Below are 14,714 nucleotides of genomic sequence, written 5' to 3' on the forward strand. Positions count from 1 at the left end.
CCCTGTCCCCAGAGGTTTATAAGGAACGTTTACTACAGGGGAAGTTTGAGACCTTGTCCTCGCGGAAGAGATACTGTTCAAATCTAAGTATACACTCTATGAGCATGGGGACAAGGCAAGCAAGCTACTAACTCATCAACTGCGCCAATTCTCTGCCAAAAGTCTTAATACTACAAATGGGGTCTCTACTGATCCACAGCGAATAAATGAACTGTTTAGGGACTTTTACTCAAAGCTCTGTAGCTTGGAGAGTACCGCCAATGAGGCGGACTTTCAGGAGTCCTTTGGGGCATTGAATCGCTCCGTGGTGGACAGGGGAGAGGCCGCAGCACTGGAGAAACCAATCGACGTTGAAGAAATTGTCAGGGTGGCCAGAACTATGCCAACTGGGAAATGTCCAGGACCAGATGGCTACCCCATCGAATTCGACAAAAAATTAATGGATAGGTTGGCTCCCTTGCTACTGCGCATTATCAATTAATCATAAGAAAACTGTTCTCTCCTGCAGACTTCTTTCAGAGAGTTGATACCGACTTGATGGGCCAAATGGCCTCCTTCTGCACTGTAGGAATTCTATGATTCGTGCATCTCTTTCTTGTGCCCCCCCTGTGCACCTCTCCCTTGCGAGTGATGATTCTACCATAGCACATTGTCACTAGTATAAATTACTTTGCTGTCATGAGGTACTGTTAAACACAACTTGCCTTCAGTCTTGTCATTGTAAGTTTGAAAGTTCCAAAGTTTAGCAAAAGCTATATCAAAACAACTAACCTCAACCAAATCTTTTGAGAAGGTCTCAAGACTCCACTGATAATAAATGAGGTTTTATCCTAATGAGACCTGTCAGTTTCCTGGGCCCCAGGAAACCTTGGCACATGTGGGACTGGAGAGCTTCATTATTAATGTAATAAGATGCCTTTCAAATTTGGTTCAATTTACACACACATGTCGGTTTCTCTTTGAAAGAAGCACTTGCAAGCTCTTAAAGTTGATGACATTGTCATCATCGCAAACCAATGAAAAGGAGAAACTGTTTCCATAGGGGCCGATTTTTACCAAATTGGCTCTAAGTGCCGGGTGCAGCCGTAAATCAGACCTGTGCCCGGCAGCCGCGCTCCAGTGCCCCCATACGCCTTTTTTGGCGCAGATCTAGTGGGTGGGGCCTAGCGCATTTGCATCTGTTGGAGCGCTGACCTGCACATGTGCAGTTCGGGAAGAATCTGACAGAACGCGCCCGGGCGCAAAACAAAAAGCAGAGAGTGGAGAGAGCCTCTCTGCCGTTCATCCTCTGGTCCGGCAGGGGGGGGGGAAGAGGGGGTGTGACGGATCATTCCCTGGGGGGGGGGGGGGGGGGGGGTGGAGAGGGGGTGTGATGTCTCATTCCCTGGGGAAGGGGGGGGAGAGGGGGTGTGACTGATCATCCTCTGGTCGGTGGGGGGGGTGGGGGGGGCAGTGGTGGTTCCAGTGCCTGTCTGTGGCCGATCCCTCCTGGCACCATCACTGGTACACTACCAGCCACAGATTACTCTTCCCTGCAGGTGTGAGAGAGTGGGAGAGATGGCTGTGGCTGGTAGTGTACCAGTGAATGATCCAGGGGTAGGGGGGGGTGGGGCGGCATATTGCCGGGGTGGTTAGAGGGGGTGTCCGCGAAGAATGGGCCTCGGCGATTCCCCTGCTGAATAAAAGTCCAACTTGTAATTTTATTTATCAGGTCAGTAAAGGCGCGGACGCGAATTGGGCCGAACGCTGGTAAAGGGGGAATTGATGGTAAAATTGGGCGTGTGCTTCATTATGCCGATTTAAATGCATTTAAATCGGCCCACTGGCCGATTCGGGCGCGTGCCGGAAATCGTGCCTGGATCGGCCGTTGGTAAAGGCGCGATTGGTCTTGGGTCGGGTCTGGACTGCGTTTTAGGCCCGACGCCCAACTTTACCACGATTTTGCGCCCGAAAACGGGCGTGAAATTTTGGTAAAATCGGGCCCATAGTAACTCATCATATTCCTTTCTCTGTCCTGAATCTCTAACAATTACAAATACCTAGCCTTCGCCCATCCACTTTTGTTTGAAACAATTTCTCTTCACAACTCCTTCTCATCTGGGCTGCAGAGGAATTTGAAGTGGGAGGGTAAAGATCCAATTGTCGTGGTTCACGTAGATACCAACGACATAGATAAAACAAGGGCAGAGGTTCTGCTAAGAGATTATGAACAGCTAGGAGCTAAATTGAAAAGCAGAACCAAAAAGGTAATAATCTCTGGGTTACTACCTGAGCCACAAGCGAATTGGCACAGGGTCAATAAGATCGTGGTAAATGCGTGGCTTTAAGATTGGTGTGGGAGAAATGGATTTGAATTCATGGGACATTGGCACCAGTATTGGGAAAGAAGGGACCTGGTCCAATGGGACGGACTTCATCTGAATCATGCTGGACCAGAGACCTAGTGAATCGCATAACTAGGGCTGTAGGTAGGGCTTTAAACTGAATGGGTGGGAGAAGGTTCAGTTGTCGGGGAAATTAGCAAACCCAAATTTATTTATTACTCACAAGTAAGGCTTGCATTAACGCTGCAATGAGGTTACTGTGAAATTCCCCTAGTCGCCACACTCTGGCAACTGTTCAAGTCAATCCACCTAACCGAAAGACGTGCTGGTTAGGTGGATTGACCCGAACAGGCGCTGGAGTGTGACGACTCGGGGATTTTCACAGTAAATGTAAGTCTTACTTGTGACTAATAAATAAACTTTAAACAAATTATGAAAGAAACCTAGTGCAAAATATCAAAAAGGATAGCAAAAGCTTCTCTGAGTATATAAAAGGGAAGTGAATCGCTAAGGTCACGTGTTGGTCATTTGGAAGATGAAACCGGAGAGTTAATTGTGGGAAACATTGAAATGGCAGAGATGCCACATCAATACTTCCTCTGTTTTCACAGTGGAGGACACTCGTACCATTCCTATACGAACAGGCAAATCAGAGGTAATAAAGGGTAGAACTTAGAACAATCAATATTGATGAGGAAAAGGTACCCAGCAAATTATTGGGATTGGAGGCAAACAAATCCCCCAGCCTTGATGGCCTAGGGTATTAAAGGAAATGGCTTCGGAGATAGTGGATCCATTGGTTATAATATTCCAAAATTACCTGGACATGGGAAAGGTTCCAATGGATTGGAAAAATGCTAATGTAACTCCTTTATTCAAAAAGGGAGGGAGGCTAAATGTGGAAAATTACAGACCAGTTAGTTTAACATCTATTGTTGGGAAAGTATTGTTATCGAGGAAGCAATATCAGGACATTTGGAAAGTCAAAGCACTATCCATCAGAGTCAGCATGGTGTTATGAAAGGCAAATCATGTTTGACTAATTTGCTGGAGTTCTTTGAAGATGTAACAAGCAAAATGGATAATGGGGATCCTGTAGATGAAGTATATCTGGACTTCTGGAAGGCATTTGATGAGATGCCGCACAAAAGCTTAATTCACAAGGTTAGTTCATATGGGATTAGGGATAATTTATTAGCTTGGATGTGTGACTGGCTGATGGACAGAAGACAGTTGGGATAAATGTTTTTTTCTGGATGGCAAAAAGTAACTAGTGGGGTACCACAGGTTTTGGTCCTGGGGGTTGGGGGGGGGGGGGGCAGCTATTTACAATCTATTTTAGTGACTTGGATACAGGGATAGAAGGTTCTATAGCCAAATTTGCAGATGACACAAAAATAGGCGGGACAGTCAGCTGCAATGGGGAAATAAGAACCGTGTAAATGGATATAGACAGGTTAGGGGAGAGAGCCAAAATGTGGCGAATGGAGTTTAATGGGGATGAGTGTGAGGTCATGCATTTTGGATGGAAAACTGGGGAGGTGACTTATTATCTAAAGGGTAGAGACTTTGGGGTGCTCTGGTGCAGAAGGATCTGGGTGTCTTTGTTCATGGGTCACAGAAAACTAGCAAGCAGATAATTAGAAAGTGAATGGAATGTTGACGATTCACTAGGTTGATCTCTGGTTTGGAGGGATTTTCTTATGAGGAGAGGTTAAATAAGTTGGACCTGTACTCATTGGAATTTAGAACGAGGGATGACTTTATTGAGTGAACGCATTTTGGTTCCTCAAAGCAGCTTCTGCTGAAAGTCCATGTGCAGTTTGAACTGCAGTGAAATCTTTCAAATTATTCTAAAAGAGGTGGAACAAGGGTATTCCCCAAGAGAAAACAATGTGAAATTTACACAATCTCTGAAGTAATGGGGAAAAAAGTTAATATCAGTACTGAAGACAACTTGCTTTCATAGTCATATCTACTTCCTGAGCAACTGTCTGCGGTTTGTGGATTCCAACTTAAATTCTACCCTTGGTGCTTTTGATCAACCCACAGTTATGTATATCTACTAAACATTGAACGTGCCTTGAATTACTGTGCTCATGTCATTTTGAGACTCTGTCATCTACACTCAATTTCTCTCACAAGCAGCAATGACACACTCTATTTCAAAGTTGTCCTAAATTGCAGTTTCATTCCATCCTTCATCTCATTCAGTGCTTTAAGAAAAAATATTTCTCTACCTTTCAGGGGTGAAGGATTGCAAACTTCAACAACTGATGGGTGCAATCACCTTTCCAAATCCTTCTTTCCCTCTTGCCATACATAGTAGGTAGGGTAGTTGGGTAGAGGCCATGTTGTCACTGTACTGAAACAACTTGGTTGGGAGTTTGGTTTGGGGGGGAGGGGGGGGGGGGGGGGGGGGGTGACCAATTCTGTGGCACAAGTTTTCAGAACTATTACCATAGCGCTGTCAGGACCCATCCTTTTACCGTATCCAGTGCCTTCAATCATTTCTTGACATCACGTGCAGTGAATCAAATTGGTTGAAGATGAGCATTTGTGATGTTGGGGACCTCAGGAGAACAAAGAAAAGTACAGCACAGGAACAGGCCCTTTGTTCCTCCAAGCCTGCGCCGATCATGATGCCTGCCTGAACTAAAACCTTATGCACTTATGGAGTCCGTATCCTTCCATTCTCATCCTATTCATGTATTCGTCTAGTTGCCCCTTAAATGCTGCTATCGTACCTGCTCCCACCACCTCCCCAGGCAGCACGGTACAGATATTCACCACCCTCTGTGTAAAAAAAAAAAAAACTTGCCTTGCACATTTCCTCTGAACTTTTCCCCATGCACCTTAAACTTATGTCCCCTAGTACTTGACTTTTCTACCCTAAGAGAAAGCATCTGACTATCCACTCTGTTCATGCCACTCATCTTGTAGACCTCTATCAGGGTCACCCCTTGACCTCCGTTGTTCAAACCAAGTTTATCCTACCTCTCCTCATAGCTAATACCCTCCAGACCAGGCAACATTCTGGTAAACCTCTTCTGTACACTCTCCAAATCCTTCCACAGTATTGACATGGCATCCACAGACCAGAATTGTACACAATATTCTAAATTAGGCCTAACTAAGGTTCTGTACAGCTGCAGCATGACCCGCCAATTTTTATACTCAATGCCACGACTGATGAAGGCAAGCATGCGTATGCTTGCTTGACTACCTTCTCCACCTGCGTTGCTACTTTCAGTGATTGGTGGACACGTATGCCCAGATCTCTCTGCCTGTCAATACTCCTAAGGGTTCTACTATTGACTGTACAAAGGAGGCTGAGATGGATTTGTGTGGGTTTTCTCCACGTGCTCCGGTTTCCTCCCACAGTCCAAAGGGTTAGGTGGATTGGCCATGCTAAATTGTCCCCTAGTGTCAGGGGGACTAGCTAGGGTAAATATATGGGGTTATGGGGATAGGGCCTGGGTGGGACTGTGGTCGGTGCATCTCGATGGGCCAAATGGCCGCCTCCTGCATGTAAGATTCAATGATCTATTGATTAAAGCACGTGAAGGCACGTAGCCAAGTTCATGGTTGTATAAACTGAAAAAGGGTTCAGGTTACTGAAGCAGATTCTCATACAGTCTGTAGTCAGGTTCCATAGTGGGTTTGTTGTCTGGTCCAGATCGTAATCCACAAAGCACACAAAAAGTAATCCACATAGGAATCCAGCATTCGCCTCACTTTCACCCTAAGGTTTTCTGCCGTTTACTATTACTTGGTGGTCTACTTATATGGTCTAAGAGTTTGGAGCTGAACCTCATTTCCAAGATTGATTTGGAAGCACTTCTGGGTTGAAGCTTGCCAGTTTCTTCGCGGATTGCCGGTGGCCATCTTGTGTGAGGCATGATTGAACTCAGCAGCTATGTTGAGTGAGAGACAGATGGAAAATGGAAGAGCAAGAATCTGAAATATCGCCTCTCTGGCACCCACCCCTTGTGAGATCTCACATCCTTCTCCTGAAATGAAGTATTCACCCAGGGGAAGGTTGTACAACCATGACGTGCATCCTAGAAAGGTCATTGGCATGCCCTGTTTGACACCTGGGTGGTGGGCCATGTCAAACTAGAACAGCTGTAGGCGGAAGCATCATCGGATGACCCTGTCGTTTCAGTCCTGATTCCTGAACATCCAGATCAGGGGTGCATGGTCTGTGGGAAGAAAACTCTTCCCAATCAAAAGAATAAAGAACATTACAGCACAGGAACTGGCCCTTTGGCCCTCCAAGCCTGCAGTGACTCGTGTCCCCACTTAATGGCCAAAGCTTTTTTTCAATTGTGAAATAATTTACGGCTAATGTTTGGAGTGGGTATTCATTTCCATCAAACTCCTGTGATAATACCACCCCAAACTTATGTCTGATGCATCCATTTGTAGCCGCATCGGTTTGTTGAAATCGGGAGAGCAAAGGACAGGGTGGGTACATAGTGCATCCTTAAGGCCTGAAAAGGCTCTCTTAGCCATCTCCAACCACTGAATCAGGCCCAACAATTTGGCTGTGGTCAAATCCTGCAAAGTGGTGGCCATGGATGCTTAGTTGGGGATGAGTTGTCGATAATAACCAGCCAAACCTAGAAATGCCCGGAGCTGTTTGTGCGCGAGTGGGGTGGGCCAGTCCCTTAGAGCTTACACTATTTTTCTCCTGTGGTGTAATGAATCCCCTCCTAATAATGTATCCTAAGTAATTTGCTTCACTTGTGTCCAGATGATAGTTCTTGGTGTTGGCAGTGAGTCCAGCATCCCGTAGGGCATCAACCACCCGCTTCAGTTGCCATATCTGTTCCTCCAAAGTTGTGCTGTGGATGACCACGTCATCCATGTATGTGGTGGCAAACTGACGATGGGGACAGGGGACCCTGTCCATCAACCTTTGGAATGTGGCAGGAGCCCTGTGCAAGCCAAAGTTATCTAACTTGCAGTGAACAAGTTAACTGAAGTATTAACAAACTGAATAAAACAAGATTCTAATGGCATGCTGTTCAGATAAATATAATTCCCACTTATTAACAAAAATAGAATTTTAGTCACTCTCTAAATTACAACCAGGTTTTGCATCTTCTGGAATATTCTGGGCCTTCTCTGATTCTCCTGTCTGGAATTTCTGTCACCTTTGGTATCTCCGCTATCACGATGAGGCTTTGAGTTAATAGCTATGGCAGTTGCTCTCACTCTGTCGCACTGCCTCCTTCCTTTTATACCTGTGATGACATATCAATATCCCCCACAATATGATTGGTCCTCGGTTGCCAAAACCAACAAATTTAAATTTAATAGGTTCTTGGTATCCAAGTGCCTGATTCAAATTTGATTGGCTGAATTAAAAAATTATCAAATACCTGAAAACCTGTTGCCTTGGTAACCCTGCTGCTTGGCTTCTGATACAAATGTTTCATTCTGGGGCTCCTTATGTGCTTGTATTTTTTTAACTTTCTAAGCATAGAAAAAAACACCACCTTTTAATAGACAATTTTACAAACACCAACTTTGCAACACCTCCCTCCTTTTAGCAAAAATGAACATCATTAAAAGATGTTCATTATTTTTTTTTATTGAACTCATGATAAAGCATCCGCAACATGTACAATCTGTAAATTAAATGCTTGTAACATGGGACTCCAATGAAATAATCTAGTGTCCATGTCCTTAAGTCTTTCCAGAAATGTCAAAGGATTGTGATTGTTATACACAATCATCTCTGATGCATTGTTTGCAATGTAAACATTAAAATGTTGTAAGGCTATTACCAAACTCAATAACACTTTTTTTCAATTGTTGAGTATGTTTTCTGGTGGATATTGAGTTTTATCTTGAAAAATAACAGATTGCCCTTTCAATTCCTCAATCATCCTCCTGTAACAATACAGCTCCAACACCTACATTGCTGGTGTTGATGGAAACTTTGAAGGGTTTCAAAGTTTGGCGTGGCTTAAACGGGTGTGGTGGTTGACACCACTACTTTTAAATTCTCAACTGCCTCCTGGCATTGTTCTGTCCACTGAAATTTTGAGTTTTTCAACAAATCTATCGATGGTGCCATTACGCTACTGAAGCTTGGTACGAATTTCTTGTAGAATCCGCCTAATACTAAAAATCATAGCACTTCCACGGTGGCACAGTGGTTAGCACTGCTGCCTCACAGCGCCAGGGACCTGGGGTTCGATTTCCAGCTTGGGTCACTGTCTGTGTGGAGTCTGCACATTCTCCGTGTCTGCGTGCGTGCATTTACCCGAACAGGCGCCAGAGTGTGGCGACGAGAATTTCACAGTAATTTCATTGCAGTGTAATGTAAGCTTTACTTGTGACTGATAAATAAACTTTTAACTTTACCTTTAACCTTTTTCTTTGAGGATGGTCTTGGAAATTCCTCGATGGCCTTCGTCTTCATGTTTCTTGGTGTTAACCGTCTGTATCCAGTGTTGTGCTGTAGGAATGTCATTTCCGCCTTTGCAAATTCTGCTTTTGCCAAGTTTATGACCAACTTTGCCTTCCATCGTCTCTCAAAGAGCTCTGACAAATGCTCCATGTGATCTTTCCAGGAATGATTAAAGATCACTAAGTCATCTATGTAGACAGCACAATTAGTCAATCCTGCAACAACTCTGTTCATAAGCCTTTGAAAAGTGGCTGGTGTGTTTTTCATCCCAAAGGGCATTACTTTAAATTGATATAGCCCATTTGGGGTTACAAAAGCAGAAATTTCTTTTGCTCTCTCCAACAAAGGTACCTGCCAGTAACCATGAAGTAAGTCCAACTTTGTGATGCAAGTGGCTTGTCCTACATTTTCCCCACACCCAATTCCAAGGCTGGAGGATTATGAGTCAGATTTAGTCACAACGTTGACCTTCCGATAATCTATGCAGAATTGTTGAGTACCATCAAATTTGGGTATCAACACCATCATCAAACTCCACTCACTTTGACTTGGCTCCAGCATCGATTCCACTTCCTTCTGAACCTGCGCTTCTTTAAGAGGGTTAAGCCAATAGGGGTGTTTTGTCAGAACAGCATTCCCTACGTCAACCTCATGTACTATGTCAGTCTTCCCCACTCTATTTCTACGTAGGTCCTCCAAGCACTGTAACAAGTCTTTCAATGCAGTTCTCTATTCCTGGGACAGATAGCCTATTCCATTCCTTAAGGACTTCTTGATTATGCAATTTATTCTGAGGCACATCAAAATCCAAATCGTCTGGATTTGATTCCTCACTGAGGTGGCAGTAAGTAATGCCTGTTTCTCTGGTTCCCTTTCCCTGTCATAGTACTGTTTTAGTATGTTCACATATTCCATACATTTTTTCCTATCTGGCATCTTTACCAGATAATTCATCTGACTTAACTTCTCAATTTGATAGGGACCATTTAAACTTTGCTTTGAAGGGATCCCCTACCACTGGTAATAGCACCAATACTTTATCCCCATGGGCAAATGTGCGAATTTTAGATTTCTTATCTGCTTCTTGCTTCATTAGGTGCTGTGTCACCTTTAAATATTGTCTAGCCAATTCACCTACTCTGTTTCATCTTTCTCTCACCTCGGGTACATAATCCAACTGTGCAATCTCTGACTTTGGACCTACCAACTTTTCCTTAATTAATTAGGTCCTCTTTGATTTGATTTTGATTTATTATTGTCACATGTATTAACATAATGAAAAGTATTGTTTCTTGCGCGCTATACAGACAAAACATACCATTCATAGAGAAGGAAAGGAGAGAATGCAGAATGTAGTGTTACAGTCATAGCTAGGGTGTAAAGAAAGATCAACTTAATGCAAGGTAAGTCCATTCAAAAGTCTGACAGCAGCAGGGAAGAAGCTGTTCTTGAGTCAGTTGGTACGTGACCTCAGACTTTTGTAAATTTTTCCCAACGGAAGGTGGAAGAGAGAATGTCCGGATGCATGGGGTCCTTAATTATGCTGGCTGCTTTGAGGCAGCGGGAAGTGGAGACAGAGTCAATAGATGGGAGGCTGGTTTGCATGATGGACTGGGCTACATTCATGACTTTTTGAAGTTCCTTGGGGTCTTGGGCAGAGCAGGAGCCATACCAAGCTGTGATACAACCAGAAAGAATGCTTTCTATGGTGCATCTGTAAAAGCTGGTGAGAGTCATGGCTGACATGCCAAATTTCCTTAGTCTCCTTAGTTTTCTTAGTTCCTCTTACTTCATGTCTGAATATCAATTCAAATGGAGTAAGCTGAGTTGATTCATTTGGGGCATCTCTAATAGCAAATAATATAACGGGGATACCTTTATCCCAAAGTTTTGGGTAATTCTGGCAATAAGCCTTCAACATGGTCTTTAGGGTCTGATGCCACATTTCCAATGCTCCTGGGACTCGGGATGGTATGCACTTAATGTAAAATGTCTGATGCTTAAACTGTCCATGACCACCTCAAATGATTTGGCAGTAAAATTGGACCCTTTGTCTGCTAATTCTCCCTGGGTAATCCATAATGGGTAAAGAAAATAAGCAACTCCTCCACAGCCTTTTTTGCCTTGACATTCTGTCAAGGACTTGCCTCTGGAAACCTGGTAGACACATCCATGATGGTTAGCAAATACTGGTTCCCACTTTTGATTTTGGGGAGGGGACCTATACAATCAATTATAACCCGTGTAAAATGTCCTTCAAAGACGCTGGTTTCCTCATTGCCTGTGGCTTTCCTACCATCTGACACGTGTGACAGGTATGGCAGAATTCAACCACATCTTTATGTAATCCAGGCCAATAAAAATCCAGCTGTATCTTAGCCTGAATCTTCCTCATTCCTAGATGACCTCCTACAGGTAATTCGTGTGCTACCCGCAATACTTCCTGTATGTATCCTACGGCAACACAATCTGGTGAACATCCGCACATTTCCCATCTGCACTAACCTGCCAAGGTTTCCATTTCCACCTAAAAATTTTATCCTTAAGGTAATAGCATTCTAAAATACACTCTTGATTTATTTTCTGTGAAGACTTTATGATATAAATTCTTTATTGCCTCATCTTTTGTTACAACTCCATTAATCTTTCAGAACTAAACACCTCTGCCTGATCCTCTACCTGCTTAGGTTTTTCCTTTACCATCTCATCAAATAGTGTTTGCTAACTGGACCTCAACTCCTTCATCTTTCTCTTTTGTTCTCCCTTCCTGTTTTAACTTATGGCTATGGGATCTTGTCACCACACAGTCTGGAAAAATTCCAGGGTATTTTTCTTTTAATTCCTCAGTTCCCTGGTTTTATTTTGGCTTTTCCACTACAATGGGCATCACTCCCACCTGTGATCCAGCTATATCATCTCCAAGGACATACTGTATTCCTGGAATAGCCAAGTTTTAAAAAATCACTCCCACTATCACTTCCTCCGTCTTGATTGGATTTTCTAGCCTTATCTTACACAGGGGAACGCCACTCTTCTCTCCATTCATTCCACAGATTACCAGTCTCTTGGGCAATATTTCAGAAGGAGTGCAAATATTTTCATCTCTTACCATTACAGACAGACTAGCTCCCGTATCTCTCAATATTTTAACTTCTTTACCTACTCCCCCTGTTCAACCTGAGTAAATCTTACCCACACAGGTGAAGTCTTTGAAAAGATCAGACGCTATCTTACTATCCAGCCTGTGCCTAGGCTGTACACTCTCTTTCAGCTCCTTGACTTCTCAAAAGTTAAAGTTTATTTATTAGTCACAAATAAGGCTTACATTAACACTGCAATGAAGTTACTGTGAAATTCCCTTAGTCGCCACACATGCCGCCTGTTTGGGTCAATGCACCTAACCAGCACGTCTTTCAGACTGGGGAAGGAAACCAGAGCACCCGGAGGAAACCCCGGGTCCCTGGCCTGTGAGGCAGCAGTGCTAACCACTCTGCCACCATGCGAGATTTCCTTAACTAATCCCACTGGTTGAGCCTCTTTTACCACATCCTTTTCCAATGCCTTTCTTAAGCACTGTGCCTTTGTGTGTCCCACCTTATTACACCACTTTTCCATTCTCTTGGGTTTCTTTTTTCATATGTGCTAAACTATTCCCGGTGTGATCTACTTTTTGTTTTTCATTTGAACGATCTCCCTCTTTCCCAATTTTTATCCTTCGGAATGAAATTGCTGTCAGATGCTAGATTTATGCACTAATGTGTATTCATCTGCCATCTTTGCAGCTCTTCTCACTGTTTGAACTTGCTGTTCCTCAACTTGAGTTCCTATCCCTTCTGGAAGTGAGTTTTTAAACTCCTCCAGCAGAATAATATCTCTGGGCCTTTGTATGTCTTTTCTGTCATCTTTTTCTGTCTTTCTAAACTTTCTTGGCAAATTTGGGAAGCATCTTCGATGCCCCAGAACCTCTTTAGCAATGCTAAGAGCCATTTCCCCACTTCTGATTTAACCGACAAGCCACCAAATTAAACAAATTTTCCACTTTTCACTTAAGTTTTATTTAAAGATCTAGGACTGTTCAAATCTGGACCTGGCCCCCAATCTGTTATAAAGCGGAGGTTGATTTCCCCCCTCTAAGAACTAACATCAAAACACCCAAAGAGAGTACCTCACGTTATAATCCGTTTTTAAAAATGTGTGTGAAGTGGAGTGACCTGCTCTTCAGCACCACCTAGTGGTTAAATACAAAATAAATCTTTGACACTCACTCTAAACTCAACACATAACAATTTATCTAACCAACAATGAGCAAATTTAATAAACTATTAACACTGAATAAATCCCTTCTATTAACTATTCCCAAATAAAACAAGATTCTAATTGTATGCTGTTCCAATAAATACAATTTCCACTCTAACAAAAAATAGAATTTAGTCACTCTCTAAATTACAACCAGGTTTTGTGTCTTCTGGAATATTCTGGGCCTTCTCTGTTGATTCTTCTGTCTGGAACATCTTTCTTCTTTTGTACCTTTGCTATCTAGATGATGATTTGAGCTGTAAGCTTGGCAGTTGCTCTCTCCCTTTTTTGTCCACCGCCCTCTTGAGTGGGCCTGGAGGTCTGGAGTGCATCTGCTTCAATGCAAGGAGCGTAACGGGTAAGACAGACGAACTTAGGGCCTTGATGCTTACGCGGAATTTGGATGTGGTTGCAGTGACAGAGACATGGTTAAAAGAAGGACAGGACTGGCAACTGAATATTCCGGGGTATAAGTGTTTTAGGCGAGACAGAGGAGGGGTTAAAAAAGTGGGGGAGTAGCGATATTAGTTAAGGAGCATATTACAGCAGTGCAGAGGGTGGACAATTTAGAGGGGTCATGTAATGAGTTGCTGTGGGTGAAGCTCAAACAGGAAAGGTGCAATCACTATGCTGGGGGTATACTACAGGCCACCCAACAGCCCACGGGAAGTGGAGGAACGGATATGTCAGGAGGTTCTGGAAATGTGCAGAAAAAATAGGGTTGTTGTAGTGGGAGACTTCAATTTCCCTGGTATGGACTGGAAAGTGCTTGGGGCTGGGGGTCTGGACGGGGAGGAATTTGTAAAATGCGTACTGGAAGGTTCTTTGGAACAGTATGTAGATAGCCCAACTAGAGGGGGTTATACTGGATCTAGTTCTGGGAAATGAGCCCGGTCAGGTTGTCAAAGTTTCAGTAGGGGAACGTGTGGCAAATAGTGACCACAACTCTTAACTTTAGGATAGTAATGGACAAGGACGAGTGTTGTCCTAAGGGTAGGGTGCTAAATTGGGCTCAAGGTGAGAGGGGCGAGGTATAACACAGATATCAGAGGGACTTTTTTTTACACAGTGGTGGGGGCCTGGAATGCGCTGCCAAGTAGGGTGGTGGAGGCAGACACGCTGGCATCGTTTAAGACTTGCCTGGATAGTCACATGAGCAGTCTGGGAATGGAGGGATACAAATGAATGGTCTAGTTGGACCAAGGAGCGGCACAGGCTTGGAGGGCCTGTTTCCTGTGCTGTACTGTTCTTTGTTCTTCTTCTTTTTATACTTGTGATGACATATCAATATTTCCCTCAACAGGATTAGTCCTTGGTTGTCAAACCATCAGACTTAAATTTAACAGGTTCTTGGTATGTCAGTGCCTAATTGGCCCTCGGGCCTGTTCACTGCTGCTTGGCCTTTCGATACAAATGTTTCGGTTTGGGTGCTCTATGTATTTGCATTTTTTTTAACTTTAAAAAAGCACCACCTTTTAAAGGAACCATATAATGCTTTCTCCCTAGCATTTTACAAACACCAATCTATAATTACTCTACTGAACTTTGCAACAATTTGATTCTGTGGGTTAGCTGACACATTAGCTTTGTCAAAAGCAAGGGCATATAAAGGCTCATTAATGGAAATTAAAAAGCAAGAATGTAACATTAGTGAAGGTGCACAAGGC

This window comes from Mustelus asterias, chromosome 16 (assembly GCF_964213995.1).
Source record: "Mustelus asterias chromosome 16, sMusAst1.hap1.1, whole genome shotgun sequence".
NCBI lineage: Eukaryota > Metazoa > Chordata > Chondrichthyes > Carcharhiniformes > Triakidae > Mustelus > Mustelus asterias.